This window comes from Cupressus sempervirens, chromosome 10 (assembly GCF_028749045.1).
Source record: "Cupressus sempervirens isolate cs-2001-9-10 chromosome 10, ASM2874904v1, whole genome shotgun sequence".
Classification (NCBI taxonomy): Eukaryota; Viridiplantae; Streptophyta; class Pinopsida; order Cupressales; family Cupressaceae; genus Cupressus; species Cupressus sempervirens.
The window spans coordinates 694,777,157-694,793,829 of NC_143127.1; the positions used below are offsets into that span (position 1 = coordinate 694,777,157).

The following is a 16,673-nucleotide window of genomic DNA, read 5'->3' on the forward strand; positions in this document are numbered from 1 at the left end:
TTTGGATTAGAGTTTTCTTTCCAAATTGTATTTCTCACCATGTATATATGGCCTTAGTTCCTTGTTATTTTGCATGTTGCATGTATAGACAAGTTTTACATAGCACTGGAGGTAAAATGTCGTTGCTCTCTAGCAGGTCCAAGTGCATAATCAACAGCTGCCCGTAGCCCCATAGGTGTGTAAATGCTTTTCTTGTTCAATTCTGTTAACTTTTATATATAATTATATAATTAGGCCCTTTTGTAAGGATACTGATGTATTGGAGGATATACAATGGCACAGGACATCAAAACTGAGATGAATGCAGTACTTGGTCAGAGATCTAGTGCCTCAGAAGCTTCATTGTTTGGGGTACTAGGAGCAGGTCACTCAAAAACAAGCTTGCTAAGCCCAGGTTTGATGTCTTTCAAATTTAGATCCAAAAAAAAAGTTTAGCAATCTTTTAAAATGACTATCTAAGAAAGGTTTGGTTTGAGAGTGTTGAGGGTAGCCTCGCTTTGAGGCTGCCCCTACATATTTTCACTACTACATTTAACCTCATTTTTTGACTAAAATTTGCGACCATCAACTAAATAAATTTAGGGTGGTCAAAATGTAAAGGTAAAAATTTCTTTTTTTTACATATAAGACCCATGTTGGTCAAAATTTCAACCAACACAAGGCTTATACATCCACAAAGGAAAAAAAACATTTGTCGTTTTAGGTCTTTCTTGCACCCGGTTTCATTTCAGGTTTTCTCTAAATTTTTGCATGGTTTTTGCAGAGGGTAGGGCTGGTCTTCAAAGCGAATGTGCCCCCTGCTACGGCTACAAGAAAATGTGGGCCGATCTTGAAAGTGAATCTGCACCCTACACCCTGGTCGAGCTTCTTCTGGAAAATGTGAGCTCTCTTTCCTATCTACTCAATCCTCATCATGAAGTTTATGGAATTCAAGGAGGGTCAGTGCACTATTTGCCAGGTATTTCATTATCTTCATACCCATAGTTAGAATATAGAATAAACGGTTTCACATTCTTTCCCTTTCTATAGAATTGCATTTAATTGGAGATTTAACTGCAGTGTTTTTCTGAGATCAAGTTTTTAAGTCGATTGTATCTTAAAAATATGAGAGCTTTTTTAAATAGTTCGTAATAATTTGTTCATATTATTTCTATAATAGATCATAGAATATAATAGATCTTACACAATTGAATTCAAAAGTGTATGATTATTACAATTAGATCTCTCTAGTGAACCGTCATCAGAAAAAGGATGTGTAGGATATTTATTTTTTTAACCATGGATTAAGTAACTACATGCCCAAACGTAATCAATCTGCCTAATTGTTTTCAAAAGAATCTTGCAATTAGTTCCATCTTTTCTTGTTAAGCTAAAAAACTTGCTGCAGTAATCTCCTAAATCAGAAACAGAATTCAAGTCTATTAAGGCATTAGCTATTAATTGGAAAGGTTTTGAATAACTAAAAGTTCACCTGAAGATCACTACAAAAAACCTAGGAAAATTCTTTGCTGAGATGTAGGTTAGAGAAAGACATGCGCTTGAATTACTTCTGGACAAGATGCATAAAGCTTATTTGTGTAAGGAGTCAATACATCTTTGTGATTGATATTTGATTTCTTGATTCTGTTGCATCTTAAACAAGGATGATTATAATGGATTGTGATGGTCCAGGTGACTCTTTTTGCTATCCATTGAGGTGGGTGTTTCTATTACCTACTGGCACGGCGGTATCCTGACCCCAAAAGCTCCTGGATTGGTAATACATATCCAAACTTCAAGAAGGAAAGCCTCTGGATTGCATATGTCTCCTCCAAGTATTGGTCTATAACAACCTTAAGCATTGTTGGGTATGGAGATCTCCATGCTAAGAACATTGGAGAAATGGTTTTCACTATAGCATACATGCTCTTCAATCTTGGGTTACAAGCCTACTTGATAGGCAATATGACCAATCTTGGTGTCCATGGCACTTGAAGAACATTTAACTTTGTAAGTATATGCAGTAATAGTATTAATTAGGATGCATATTAATAACCTAGTATATTGCTTTTCTATGTAATTGCTGATGGAGTGCTATGTTAGATGGGGTATAGAGAGATGCAGCGAATGCTACCTCAGATTTCTATGATAGAAACAGACTGCCACATACACTAAAAGAAAAAATTCTTGGACATATGAGGCTCAAGTTCAAAATGAAAGCTTTGTAGCAGCAAACTATAGCAGGCCTTCCCAGGGCAATTCAGTCTGCCATAGCGCAACATTTTTTTTACTCAACAACGCAGAAAGTCTATCTCTTTCATGGAGTTTCAGATGATTTCATTACTCAGATGGTAAATTAATCACGTTTTGCTAAAAATTTGTTAGTGTGGGTTTAGAGATTTTCACAATCTATGTTTATATCATTCAATTGTTTTAGAATTTAGTTTGTGTAATTTTTTATATCAACATTTCAGATTACATTCTATGATCTATTAATCAGAATGCTAAGAGAATGAAAGAATATGTAAGATTATAAGATTGTAAGGTTTACAAATAAAAATCATTTGCTTTGCCTCATAAATGGATTAATGATTACCTCTTATACCAATTGAATTTGAACTATTCTCTATAAGGGAAGAGATCTAATAGCCATCTAGGTTAATTTTGAGCACTTAGATCTCCTAAGCTGTAAGTTGAATTGTGCTGATTTTTCCAATGTAGCTTTGTAGGTGACTCAAGAGTTTAAAGCTAAGGTTTTATGTTTGGGATCTCTTAGAAGCAATGGAGTGCGAAGTCATTGAAAAGTGTCATTTTAAAACACTCATCCATATTCCAATAGCCCCTCACCAAAAAAATAGTACTTTTGGCACAATTGGACTGATCAGCAACCAAGAAAGATAAAAAATGATCAACTATTAGTACGTGTGTGATCGACTATTAGTACATGTATTATCAGCTATTAATATATATGTTATCAATTTTTGGAACTTTTTAAAAGTGACAATTAGGAAGTATCTATCACAAAACCCTCCTCATGATAAATGACCCCGTGGTGGCTACTAGATCTCTTCCCCTATTTTGTTTCTGAGATTTGAAATGAATTTTATATCGTTACTATTCTCAATTTCTTGTATCTTTTTCGCTTGTGGGTATTTACGTACTAGTCATATTGAAGTTATGTAAAGTTGTAAGCATTTATCTCTATGTGCATTCCTTTTTACAGGTGATGGAGATGGTGGCAGAGTACATTCCTCCTAGAGAAGATGTAATTCTCCAGAATGACATCCCATCTGAGCTATATATAGTTGTTTCTAGAGCAGCTGTAAGTTACATTCTCGCAATCTTGCATTCCTTTTCCATATCTATCATGATTCCTACTTTGACACTATTTGGTATGATTCCTGCTCTAACACTATTTAGTTTATTCAATGAAAACATTTTTTTAAACCATGAAGCTGCATTCTTTAGGCATATTGAGGGAAGCAATAACAAACCCTCTCTTACAAGATGGTGAAGATAATTTTTACATTCTCTCATTTTCAACAACATCTGAAGCAGCTTAAAGGAACAAATTTAGAGCATTTGCCATCCAAAATACAGGTTGCTTATACAGAAAGTGATGCAAAGTCTCCATTCCCAATAGGCCTTAACTATACAGCTTCAAAAGGGAATGCTCAATTCATGGAAGAACTTCTGAAAAGAGGATCCAAATCTAAAGGTGTAGATTATAATGGCTTCGCTTCTCTGGTTAGTTAAATTATTTATTGCTCTTATTATCAATGGGCCAATTTTTTTGATCTTATGAACTGATATTTTGGAAAAAATCATATTAACAGGTTGAATCCCCTCGTAAAAGCTTTCTTCCTATAAAATTCTTATTAACGAAGAGAGTAGCCTTAGAGTACAAACCTAAACTAAATTCCATAAAGTATAACAATCCCCCTGATCAGTAGCCATACTAATCATTTGCATTGTAACTAATTCGTTCTAGAATAAGCATATTGAAAAACTGGATGATTTTCACCATTCATTGTTTGGCATGTTTGAATGGGAGATGAGCATGAATTCTACAATAGGGGATCTGAAAACTAACTCAATCTCCAACTCTTTTTATCGTCAATCAGTTGCAAGTCCACCCAAAAGAGTAACAATACACTTATCTCATCCAAGCACTCAAAAATCAGATATATTACGTGGAAAATTGATTGTTTTGCCTTCATCACTGGAGGAACTATTGCAAATAGCAGGTAGATTCTAGCAATTTGGCATTATATTTTGATTTCTTAGATGTGTTCATTTACAATGCTTAAACACAAGAGCCATTTGGCCATTTGGTTTCTCTGTCATTCTTCCATTCAAAACACAAGAGTTGACCCTACTATGCGCCTCATACATATTACAACATAATGCACCTTCCACCTCTACAAAATACATACTTATTGCCTGCACATTATACATACTCATCAGCACTACAACACAAATTAGAACTCCCATTGCCTTTGACATCTTTTCTTTCAAGAATATACTACAAATTGCAATTGATGATTCAATCCATTTGATTCTCTCCCTTTTATAGTTTTAGAAGCCCATGAGTTGGCACTTGATGATGTCAACATGGACAGTGGTGACTGTTACAGTGGACATTAATGATTTTATCTTCTATAAGAAAGTGACAATAAATCTTGCTAAAGGAAAACATGGAAATTGTGATTGGTATTTAAAAATTGCATAAATTGGTTAATAGAGGGCACAGACTATTTACCGTAGAATTCAGCATTAAAGAATTTTGATCCTCTTTGGAGAATAGAAATCTATTCTTAGAAAATTCAAATAGTCTTGATCCTCATTGGAGAACAGAAATCTATTCTCAGAAAATTCATTTGGCTGAATGTGTTTAATGAGTGCTTGTTATAACAACCATATAACTTAATAGAATTTGTTTTTTTTGAGAGATTATAGGATCAGAGCTTATTGTTTTTCCTCTTGGCAGGTAGACTCTAAATTCATGAATCTTTATCCATAAAACTGGTTAGTTTAGTGGCTCTCCTGATTGAAACAAATCTTAGGTTTGGAGGTAGTCCTAAACTAACTCCATTTTAATAATATTAATATGTTGTCAAAAATAGAAATTAACAATTGACGTGGGATGCACTGCTTATATGACCTCTAAAGCCACTATGGAGATAATGACCAAGATTTTGGTGAAGAAATTGAGAGGCACCAAAAATTACAGCCAACTATGTCCAGAGTCAACCAATATTCTCCTTCTAGTCGGCTTAATCATTTTTGTATAATAAAGTTTCTTGTCTGTTCATTTACTCTTTTATTTTTGATTAATAACTTACTCATTAAAAATTATGCAGATCTTTCACCTCCACATTTAGCCCTCTTGTGATCTGTGTCTTGCAAAAGTGCCTTCGAGTTGTCAAGTCAAGTTCCAAAAATCAGAAGCTTGCCCACCGAACAATGATTTCATTCTATGTAGCCAGTGTGATGAACTTTCTTTTGCAGGCTTAGGTGTGTATCTGTTCTTCCTCATATAGTTCATTCTGAGTTTGAAGTCAGATCCTTATGTTGATAAGTGGATATTTCCTATCACAGGCTAATTCAAGGTCATTATCTTTCACAATTGTGACTACTTTGCTTCCAAAAATCAATCAAGTATATCAATCTGATCATGGTTCAGAAGATTTTCTTTGTGAATGGAGTCCATTGAGAAGTTTGCTTCATTTTTCCCAAGGCATATTATCCAAAGAGCAAGTGAGATCCAATTTGGAATCAATAGATAATCACTTTTTGGGAAAAGGAAATCCTACTGTTCAACGATCTCTTTCCCAAGTGCTGTCACTTGTAGAGAATATAGATTGTGAGAGGAAATCTGGTGCAGCAACTGCATTTGCATCCTCCATAGTATCTGCAATGCCAAAGGAAATAGTGGAAACTTTCCTTCCCTTGTTATATTATGCCATAAAGTGTTTGGAAAGAACTTTTCTGTCTTGTTGGCTTTGTTGTGTGCGCACAGAGATCTTTTTGGTAGAATTGTTGAGGCCTAGGATGATTATTTCTTATTGGGTCTGAAGCTTGCCAGATATTTTTATCAGACAAGTAGAGATAATGGTAATCTCCAAGTACATCATGTTGATAAGAAAGACTCTTCTTTGTATGATGGGTTCAAATTTTATCAAATGAGACATAAAAGTACAGAGAAGCAGTCACTGTCTGTTTCCATGGGTGGTGGATGTTCTAATGATTCAGCTACTGTAGCTTTTGTTTCTTTTATCCAATCCATACCATTCTCTATTTTGTTTATGTTAAGTGCAAATTGTTATCAATCAAAGCTTTTGAGCTGCGTGTACATGAAAGCCATTCTGGAGGCAAAATTATGTCAAGTTTCTTTTTATTACATTAACATGCTACAGTTGATTTTGCATTGGATTTTACAAATAGAATCATCATCAAGCGAAGAGGCAGACTCAAAAGAGCAACTAGAAACTTGCTTTTCTCTCTTAAGGCATCTTTTGATTCATGCTATAGAGGGATTCTGGAGTGATTATTCTACGGATAGACTTGATGCTAGTTTGGATATGATGTCTATTGAAGAAATCATTCGCATAGTTCTAGGTCATCATGTAATAAACATGTTTATGCATAAACGGATGTGTTGTTCAGTTTCAAAGAATACCAAAGGCTTAGAGAATTGTGATACAGAGCATGAGGACTTGCATTGTGATCAATGGCAGACAAAAACTGATCAGCCAAATTGGAAGATATTTTTGGGTCTATGCAAGGATAAGCTTCATGTATTTGATAATGGCATACTCAATTTATTGATGACCCTAATGGAGTTTGTGTCTTCCCAGTGTAAAATCAATCAAGGTCGCACCTTAAATTAGTGGGAGCCATATTGCAAAGCCATTATAGCATCTTCCAAACCTCTCATTATGCAGTATTTAAAATCAAAATTTCTAAAAGAATGAAAGGAAATTGTTACGAAATATCTCCTTTACCTTCATTTTATGTGATTTTTGTGTTAAGTCCATTTGTATCCCCTTTCAGTTTACTTGAATTAGTGCATTGGTTATTTTTCAATGACATCTATGAGCATAAGGAAAATGCAACCTCTGTTCCACACCCAAATATCTCTTATTTGGATATTGGACTATATTTTGGGACTGTAGCTTTTGATATGTTCCATGCTTATTTGAATCAGGCTAATGGAGATGCCTGCATTCAGAAGTACTTTTGGGATTTGGAAGGTCAAAATATTGATCAAAATTTAGTTAAGGAAGTTTATGTAATTTTAATTCTATATGCCAAAATGATTTTTTTCGTTAATTGTAATTTTAATTCAATGAACCTCCTCTTCTTTTCCCTTCAAGATCTCATGTCTTACTGTCTGATGTTTCTAAATAGTGGGCATATTCTTATGTATCTTTCCTATGTTTGTGGCAGCAGTAACACTATAAACAAAAAAATTGTCATTGATTTTGGAGCTGTAGTTTTATTTTAGACTTGCAGAACCTCTTCATCTAGAAGTAGAACATCCCTGATCCAAACTTGGCAGGAAGTGTACATTTCATTTTACACATGTTCTGGAAGGTTACTTTTCAAACAATTTTATCTCAAGATGCACTTTGCTTAATGGATAGAATGCACTATGAACCTTTTAAATTGGTAGTTTCATGAATCTTGATTTTTTTTTTAAATAGGATAACAATTTAGTGGATGTCTTGTTTGAGATTAAAATGGTGGGTATATGTTTAATCTAGTTCTGTACCGTATTGCCTACCAGCTTTCTTTAGCACACTGAAAAAGTTCTTTAAATGGCATTCTCTACTTTTTATTTTCTACATGTTTTGAGTTTTTTTCTTTTGGTGAATTGCTATGAAAGGAGATTCCTCCCATTATATTGAAAGAAAGTAATTTGATTACAATGACTTCCTGTAATTTGGCTAAGATCATGATGCAAATGCCTTGAGTGATGTCTTGCAGTCTTTTGATCTGATCAGGAGAAAATAGATTTCATTGAAGTTTATAAAATAAGCATTTGTTTGCATGTTATTTGTTGCCAGTCTTTTCATCAGATTGATGCATGCATCATGTCTTCACTCTTGCTTGCTATTGAAATGCATCCTCAACTAGGCCTCCTTTTGAATCTCTTCTCAAACTAGCAAGTGTCGTCAATGCCACAAACCTATAGACTCGATTCACTGTGTTTTTGATCACTCTTCTACCATATTCAAATTTGTTGAGTGATTTGTATTTTGTTTAGTAGATGTATTCCTGTTTTAAGCTGTAGACAACAAATCAAAAATAGACTTGGTGAGCGTACTTCAATTGTCAGCTTGGTGAGCTGACTTGGGGAGCCGGCCTGGCGATCTAACATGGTGAGTGGGCTTAAAGTGGCAACTTGGTGGGGCAAGTTGGCGAGCTCACTTAGTGAGGCCACTTAGAGACGCGACATGGTGAGCTGACTTGGTGAGCAAGCTCGATGAGAAGACCTAAAGACTGACCTTGATGAGGCACTTTGGTGGGGTGACTTGATGATCGAACTCAAAGAATCAACTTGGCAAGCATACTTGAATAGTCAACTTGGTGGGGCAAGTTGGTGAGCCGACTTAGCGAGTCTACTTGGTGAGGCGAGAGGTGATTCAACTTGGTGCGGTGACTTGGTTAGCGGACTTAAAGACTGACCTTGATGAGGTGCTTTGGTGGGGTGACTTGATGAGCAAACTTAAAGAGTCAACTTTGTGAGCGTACTCGAACAATCGACTTGGTGACATGACTTGGTGGGCTGCTTTGGCAAGCCGACCTGGCGTGCGTACTTGAACAATAGACTTGGTGAGCTGACTGAAAGAGTTAACTCATTGAGGTGACTGGGTGGGAATGACTTGGTGAGCTGACTTAGAGAGTTGACCTAGGGGATGGGCTTGGTGAGAAAACTTCAAGACTTGGCTTGGTGAGCACACTTGAATTGTCAGCTTGGTGAGTAGACTTGGGGACTTGGTGGGACATGTGGGTGAGCCGACTTGGTGAGGCGACTTGGTGACATGAATTGGTGGGCTAGCTTAGCGAGCCGACCTTAAAGAGTCAACTTTGTGAGTGTACTCGAACAATCAACTTGGTGACATGACTTGGTGGGCTTGGCGAGCTGACCTGGCGTACGTACTTGAATAGTAAACTTGGTGAGCTGACTTAAAGAGTCAACTCATTAAGGTGACTCGGTGGGGGTGACTTGGTGGGCTAACCCAAAGAGTTGACCTAAGGGGCAAACTTGGTGAGCGAACTTAAAGAGTTGACTTGGTGAGTGTACTTGAATTGTCAACTTGGCGAGCTGACTATGGGAGTCGGCCTGGCAAGCTGATATGGCGAGTCGACTTAAAGTGGTAACTTGGTGGTGCAAGTTGGTGAGCTGACTTATCGAGGCCACTTGGTGAGGCAACTTCACGAAGTGACTTGGTGAGCTAACCTACTAAGTGTACTTAAAGACTAACCTTGATGAGGTGCTTTGGTTGGGTGACTTGATGAGAAAACTTAAAGTGTCAACTTGGTGTGCCGACCAAGTGAGTTTACATGGTGAGCAAGCTTAGAGAAGCAACTCTATGGGACAACTTCGTAAGCACACTGAGTGAGCCCACTTGCTGGGGCAAGGTGGTAAAACCACTAGGTGAGTTGACTTCGTGAGTTGACTTAATGAGTCAACTTGTTGAGGTGATTGGGTGGGGGTGACTTGGTGAGCTGACCTGGAGAGTTGGCCTAGGGGGCAGACTTGGTGAGCGAACTTAGAGAGTCGACTTGGTGAGCATATTTCAATTATTAGCTTGGCAAGCTGACTTGGGGAGTCAGCCTGGCGATCTAACATGGTGAGTGGGCTTAAAGTGGCAACTTGGTGGGGCAAGTTGGCGAGCCGACTTAGTGAGGCCACTTAGACACATGACATGGCGAGCTGACTTGGTGAGAAAGCTCGATGAGTGGACCTAAAGACTAACCTTGATGAGGCACTTTGGTGGGGTGACTTGATGATTGAACTCAAAGAGTCAACTTGGCGAGCATACTTGCACTAGTGCATTTGGGTTCATTTTTCGACCTTCATTGATCAAATTTTTGACCCAATTTTTGACCAAATTTGACCAACCCATTGGTCAAAATTTATCTGGTCAAAATTTTGACCAACTCACTGGTACATGATTTGTCTCAATCATATAACTAATTATATATTTTTTATATTACTTACTGTCAGTGTTTTTTAGGCATTCTATAAAATAGTTCACATGCCTTGCGTATGATATGACATTTTGCATGCATCTTGCACTCTCTCTCATCCGGCTAATGACGGATTACGTAGAGTGATCTGAAACCATGATGCTAAAAAACACACAATCAAATCCAAAATGAACTTGCACTACAAATGGATTGTGGAAATCTAATATTGGTAAAATTGCATGCATGTCTACCAGGACAATCACAACTTAAACATATATTTGTCCTAGTAGACATGCATGCAAAATTAACAATATCAGATTTCCACAATCCATTTGTAATGCAAGTTCATTTTGGATTTGATTGTGTGTGTTTTTTAGCATCATGGTTTCAGATCACTCTCCGTAATCCATCATCAGCCAGATGAGAGAGTGTAGGATGCATGCAAAATGTCATATCATATGCAAGGCATGTGACTGTTTTATAGAATGCCTGAAAAAAATTTTACACCTACCTGTTGGTAGAAATTTCTACCTTCATTGGTCAAAATTTCTACCTTCATTGGTCAAAAATTTTGACCTTCATTGGTCAAAATTTCTACCTTTATTGGTCAAAATTTTTGACCTTTATTGGTTGAAATTTCTACCTTTATTGGTCAAATTTTTTTCCTTCATTGGTCAAAATTTCTACCTTTATTGGTCAAAATTTTCTACCTTCATTGGTCGAAATTTTGACCAATTCCTGGTATAAGTTGCACCATGGCTATGGAGGTTTTTCGACCAACGTATTGGTCAAAATTTTGACCAACCAGAAGGTTGGTCAAAATTTTGACCGAAAATTTTTTTGGGTCAAATTTTTGACCAATTATGGTCGAAAAATGGTCTCAAATGTACTAGTGTGTTTGATCATACTCATTAATTATTATGCAATCCACTTGGCTTAGTACCTCTAACCATTGTTTAATTACTTCATTATCAACCTTCACCCTTAATCAATATTAATAGATACGACATTAACTGATTGTGCATAGTTGCAGTCTTAACCATTAATATTGGTCTTTAACATTGATTGATGCTCACACCTTTTTCATGGTATTTAGAATTGATTTTAAAATATATTCAGACAGCTATTTTCTGATGTGTAAGTCATGTCAAAGTCTTTTCCCATGGCCTATTTATTATTATAACCGATGTTCCTTTATTAATGACAAGTCGATGTTCATGGTAGCAATACTTAATATTCATAAATGATATATTAGTATTATATTTTTCATTATATTATTGCATAGTATATTTACTCTATATATTATTTATAATAATATTTATTTCTCATGTTTTTAAGTAATATATTATTCATATTTATATTGCAAGTATAATATTATTCTTGAATATGTTCATTTCATAATATAACCCATGTAGGTACATTATAAAATTATTATTGGTATTTGATATCATTTATAATCAAAGTATTTATTTTTTATTAATTTTATTTAACTCATTAATATTATAATTATAATATAATATTTTACATTACAATTATGCTATAATCTTATATATTGTTTTATTTTTATATTGTCAAATATATCACTATATATAATAAATTACAATATTATTATTCTTAATTATTATCATTGTATAATATGCTATTTGAATATTCATATATCCTTTTAATTTGGGCTCATGATAGAGAACATCAGTGTTGATAGAGCCAACACAGCCAATCAACCTAGGCATAGAAGAACATCCTCACATGATACATCTAGCTAAGTCACTGTCTCCAGAAGAAAAAGAGGAATTCATTGCCTTCTTCTGAGAGAAGAAGATAAACTTTGCATGGACATATTCTGAAATGCCAAGACTAGATCCTAATCCCATTATGCATCATTTTTCCATTGCACCAGGCATTATACCAGTTAAACAAAAACTTCAAAAAATGCATCCTCATGTTGCATTGTTCATCAAAGCTAAACTGGAGAAGCTTTTGAAAGTTGCTTTCATCTATGATATTGATTCCACTAAATGGATATCCAACATTGTTCTAGTCTCCAAGCACAAAAAATTTATCAAAGTTTGTACTAACTTCCGTGATCTCAACTTAGCATGTCCTAAGGATGATTTTCCACTTCCCAACATTGATGTGATAGTGGATATGATAGTAGGATATGAGATGTACTCACTCATGGATGGGTTTTTTGGTTATAATCAAATCAAAATTGCACAAGAAGATCAGGAAAAGACTACTTTTACATGTGCATGGGGAACCTTCTGTTGGAATGAAATTTCATTTGTCTTGAAAAATGTTGGTGCTACCTATCAGAGAGTAGTCACTACAATTTTCCATGATATGATGCATAAGACCATGGAGGACTACATGGATGATACCTTGGTCAAGAGCACAAAATACAGTACTCATTTGCATGATTTGGGACCTATCCTAGATCGCATGGAAAATTTTAGTCTCAAGCTCAATCCTAAGAAATGTGCATTTGGCATCACATCAGGGAAACTACTAGGATATATTGTGTCTGCGAAAGGAATCAAGGTGGATCTGAAGAAATATTAAGCAATTATGGATATGCCTCCACCCAATAATATCAGCTAGATGAGAGGTCTACAAGGAAGACTCCAATCTATTCACAAGTTCATCTCATAGTTGGTGGATAGATCACAACCTCTTACAACATGAAACTTACAGATAAGACCAACTAGACACCATCATTGAATAGAACATTCCTGACATCATGAAGACTCAACTACTCAATGGAGTGTTTGGAAACATATGCAAAGACTTTCTTCCACACACCCTTGGAAAAATGATTTAAAATATGAGCAACCAACCAACTATGAACTCCAAAATAGTCATTGAGACAAGAAGAACCAGGAAACAAACTAAGCTAGAAAACTACTAACTCTAAGACACTATGTAAGAACACTTATTGAATGAGAAACCTAACCTAACCTATCCTATCCTACACTAACCAGATTACATGAACCATTCAAACAAAACCATTCATTGGTTCTTTGAAGTATCTTCCTCTTCTCAAAGTCTTCCAATGCTTTACATGCTTATGCACAATGAGAAAGAGTTGCAGTAGCAGTTGAAACTTAATATGAAACAAAAATTTTGAAAAGACATTAATAGACTCACTTATTACTTCATGTTGATAATATATATTGCTATACTGAAGTATATAAGTAAGCTGAAATGTGTCTCCCTTAGGTGCAGCTGCATGTGTATTTTTGTCTTCAACTGCAAGTTCTTCTTTTGCTGCAACCATAGCTTTTGATAACATCTTTTCCTCCATATGAATGAGATGTCTAATAGGACACCCTCGTGAAAGAACAAATTTTGAACTCTCCTTGATGGCTTGGCATAGATGAGTTGCTTCTCCATCCTCTTCTTGACTAAGTATAAAAATCGATTTCTGTGGCTGATTTGATAAAAGTAAAGGAATTTCTGCACCATCTTCATAGGGCTCATAGTTTTTCTCTACAAAAGATGTTGGTTTAACATCTAATGTTAAGAAAAACTCCTCTAAATCATCCCAAAATTGATCTTCTTCAATATCTTCTTTACTTTTATGCATGAGAGGACTAATTTTCACTTTATTGCAACTTTCTTCTTGAAGTAGGAGTTTTGATTTGACATCACATTCATCTTTAACAACAACCTTGTGCATGGTGATTTCTTCATTTTCCAAAATAAGGTTGCATTCATTTTCCTCCTCACAAATCAACACTTTTTCATCAATATGTGAACGAAATTCCTCTATTATGCTAGAGAACATGTCTTCATTGATTTCAAAACTTTCTAAAAATGATATTGGATCTTCATTCTCATCCTCCATGGATCCAAAAACCATATTGTGTTACATGCAAACTTCTATGATCCTAAGTGCTTTGAAAAGAAACTAAGATTCTAGAAAATGACAAAGAGCTGCTAAAAACTCAGAGACTCTCACAGCTTGACTTGTCCCCGGCTACGGTGCTAAAAATGACTGGCCAATATAATACCTTTTTAGCTGCAAGATTGGACATCCTTCACTACCAAAGTACTATGTTGACTGCCTCACAATAGGTGTATCATAGTCATGCACTTGGCCTTGCTTAGGAATAATATATTCAAACTAAGGACTATTTCTCCCATTATGAGGTTCATTTAAATTATCAACCTGAGGACGTATACTGGAAACAAGTTTGCAAAGTATGCACTATGAAACTCTCTAAGTTATTCTATCATTGCAAAATAACAATGCTGGAAATAAATCTAAATACACAGTAATGGCTGCAAGAAACTGCATAGTAGTTGCTGCAGGAATTGTATATTATCTAAACTATTTACATCTCTATGTATGTATGCATCTCTCTACTTCTCTACCTCTACTTCTACCTCTAAAAATCCTCTAACTACTTAACAAGCTTCCCCCATCACCCTTTTAAATAAGGAAGAATCTTATTACAAAAGTAATGACAAAGTGCTGAATTTTAGTTCCACATTTTCAACAGTCCACTCAAATGCATGGCTCTCCTTCATTGTTGTGAATTATATCAAACTACTTTACCATGTTATTCTCCTCCTTTTCAACTTTCCAAATAATTTTGAAAATCTGAATTTCATTAAGTAATGTGGAAGTTATGGCCGTTTTGCTAAAAGTGGTTTTATGTTGCTTGAAAACATGCCACTTTTTCCTCAACCAACTTCTGATTTGAGTTGCTCATTAACTGCTTTGAACCAACTCAGGTGCTCAAAATGGTTTATGCTCCTTCTTCTTAAATTTTCAAAACTGTAAGCCATTCTTAATTTCATTAAGAATTGAGCAAGATATGCCTATTTTTCTGGAACTGGCTTTTAACTTTTTCTTTATTTCCTGCACTTGCTGAATATTGACAAGTGTCAACTTTGTTTTCCTTCTTTTCAGCTGCATGAATGACCCAAATAACTCACATACAACATGTTAAACACCTCAAGAATATTATTCAATGTTAACCATTTTTCACAATAAATCATCATTTCTAGCATCAACTAGCTATACATGCAATTGTTAATCAATACATCATTTATCATAGTTAATGCTTGATAAACCAAGTTAATATGTGGAAATGACTTAGAAATATATTAAAACCATGGGGTAAAGTGTTATAACAAATGGATATAGATATGACATTTTATAGGCTCATCAACAGCTGCAGACTACTTCATGAAGTGGGTAGAGGCAGTACCTCTCACAATTAAAAATTGTAAAATTGTAGCTCTTTTTATCACAAACTACATCATATGCAAGTATGGTGTAACGTCCTCCATCTTTACTGATAATGGAGGATAGTTTAAAAATAAAGACCTCAAGGAGCTATGCAAAAGATTCAAAATCACACAATATTGGTCTTCTATCTACTACCCTCAAGGTAATGGTCAAACAAAGGCATCCAACAAGGTGATCCTCAAGATCCTCCATCGCACAATCAACAAATCTGGGAGGGACTGACACTTCCAGATTAATCAAACTCTATGGGCATACAGAACTAGTATTAGAACTCCAATGGGTACAATTCCCTTTGCTTTGGTTTATGGGGTAGATGGTGTGCTTCCAATAGAGATTGAGATTGCTACTCTAAGAATCTCTATGAAAGGCCTCTTGAAGATTACATAATATCTCAGCTTCAAGAGCTAGTACTATTAGATGAACATCACCAAGTGGCATGCGATCATCTACAAGCCTATCAGCAACAAATGTCCAAAAGCTATAATAAGAAGGTTAAGCCACGTGACTTCCAACTGGGTGATCTCATCCAGAGAGAAAATCTTAAGAATTAGCATCAACGGGTCAAAAAAGGGAAGTTTGAACCAAACTAGCTTTTCCTTAGATAATCACTGTAGTGTATGGATCTAGTGCTTACTAGCTTTCTATAGCTGAGGGAGAAGTGCTCAAGGAGCCTATCAACACTCTCCACCTAAAGTGGTTCTATAGTTGATCTAATCTCAGAAGCTCTCTATACATATCTAAATGTCATGAAAAAAAATTTTAAAATTGCAAAAAGTCATTAAAAAAATCATTACCCTAGTGAAAACCTAGCAATAGGCACCTTAATAATACCAAAAAAAAAAATTCAAAAATTCAAAAAAGACAAAAAAAGAGAAAAAAGAGAAAATACAAAAAATTGAAAAACAAGAAAATGTCATTGATGAAATCTTGGAAACAGGCATCATGGCAGCAAAAAAATATAAGCTCTGCCAAGAAGGTGAAAACCTAGAAAACGGGCACCTCTTGTTCCTAATGCTCCATCTTGTAGTGCATCTTTTGGCTTCCTATACAATTTCTTTCTTGCTTTAGTTTCCTACTTTTACGCTCATGTATCCTCGGATTGAATCGTGTCACAACTCGGGGGCACTGCCCTTTAGTGTCATAGAATCTCTTTCATGACAGTCACTAGTTGTTCTAACTGCGTCTGCCTATTGTTGCTAGTGTCACTAATTTTTGAGATTCTCCTCATAGAATC

At 35.5% G+C, this 16,673-nt stretch overlaps 1 pseudogene; it reads left to right on the forward strand.

Moving 5' to 3' along the window:
• Positions 1-273: 273 nt before the first annotated feature.
• LOC149535738 (potassium channel AKT2-like) overlaps positions 274-16,673 on the forward strand; it is a 42,097-nt pseudogene continuing 25,697 nt past the window's right edge.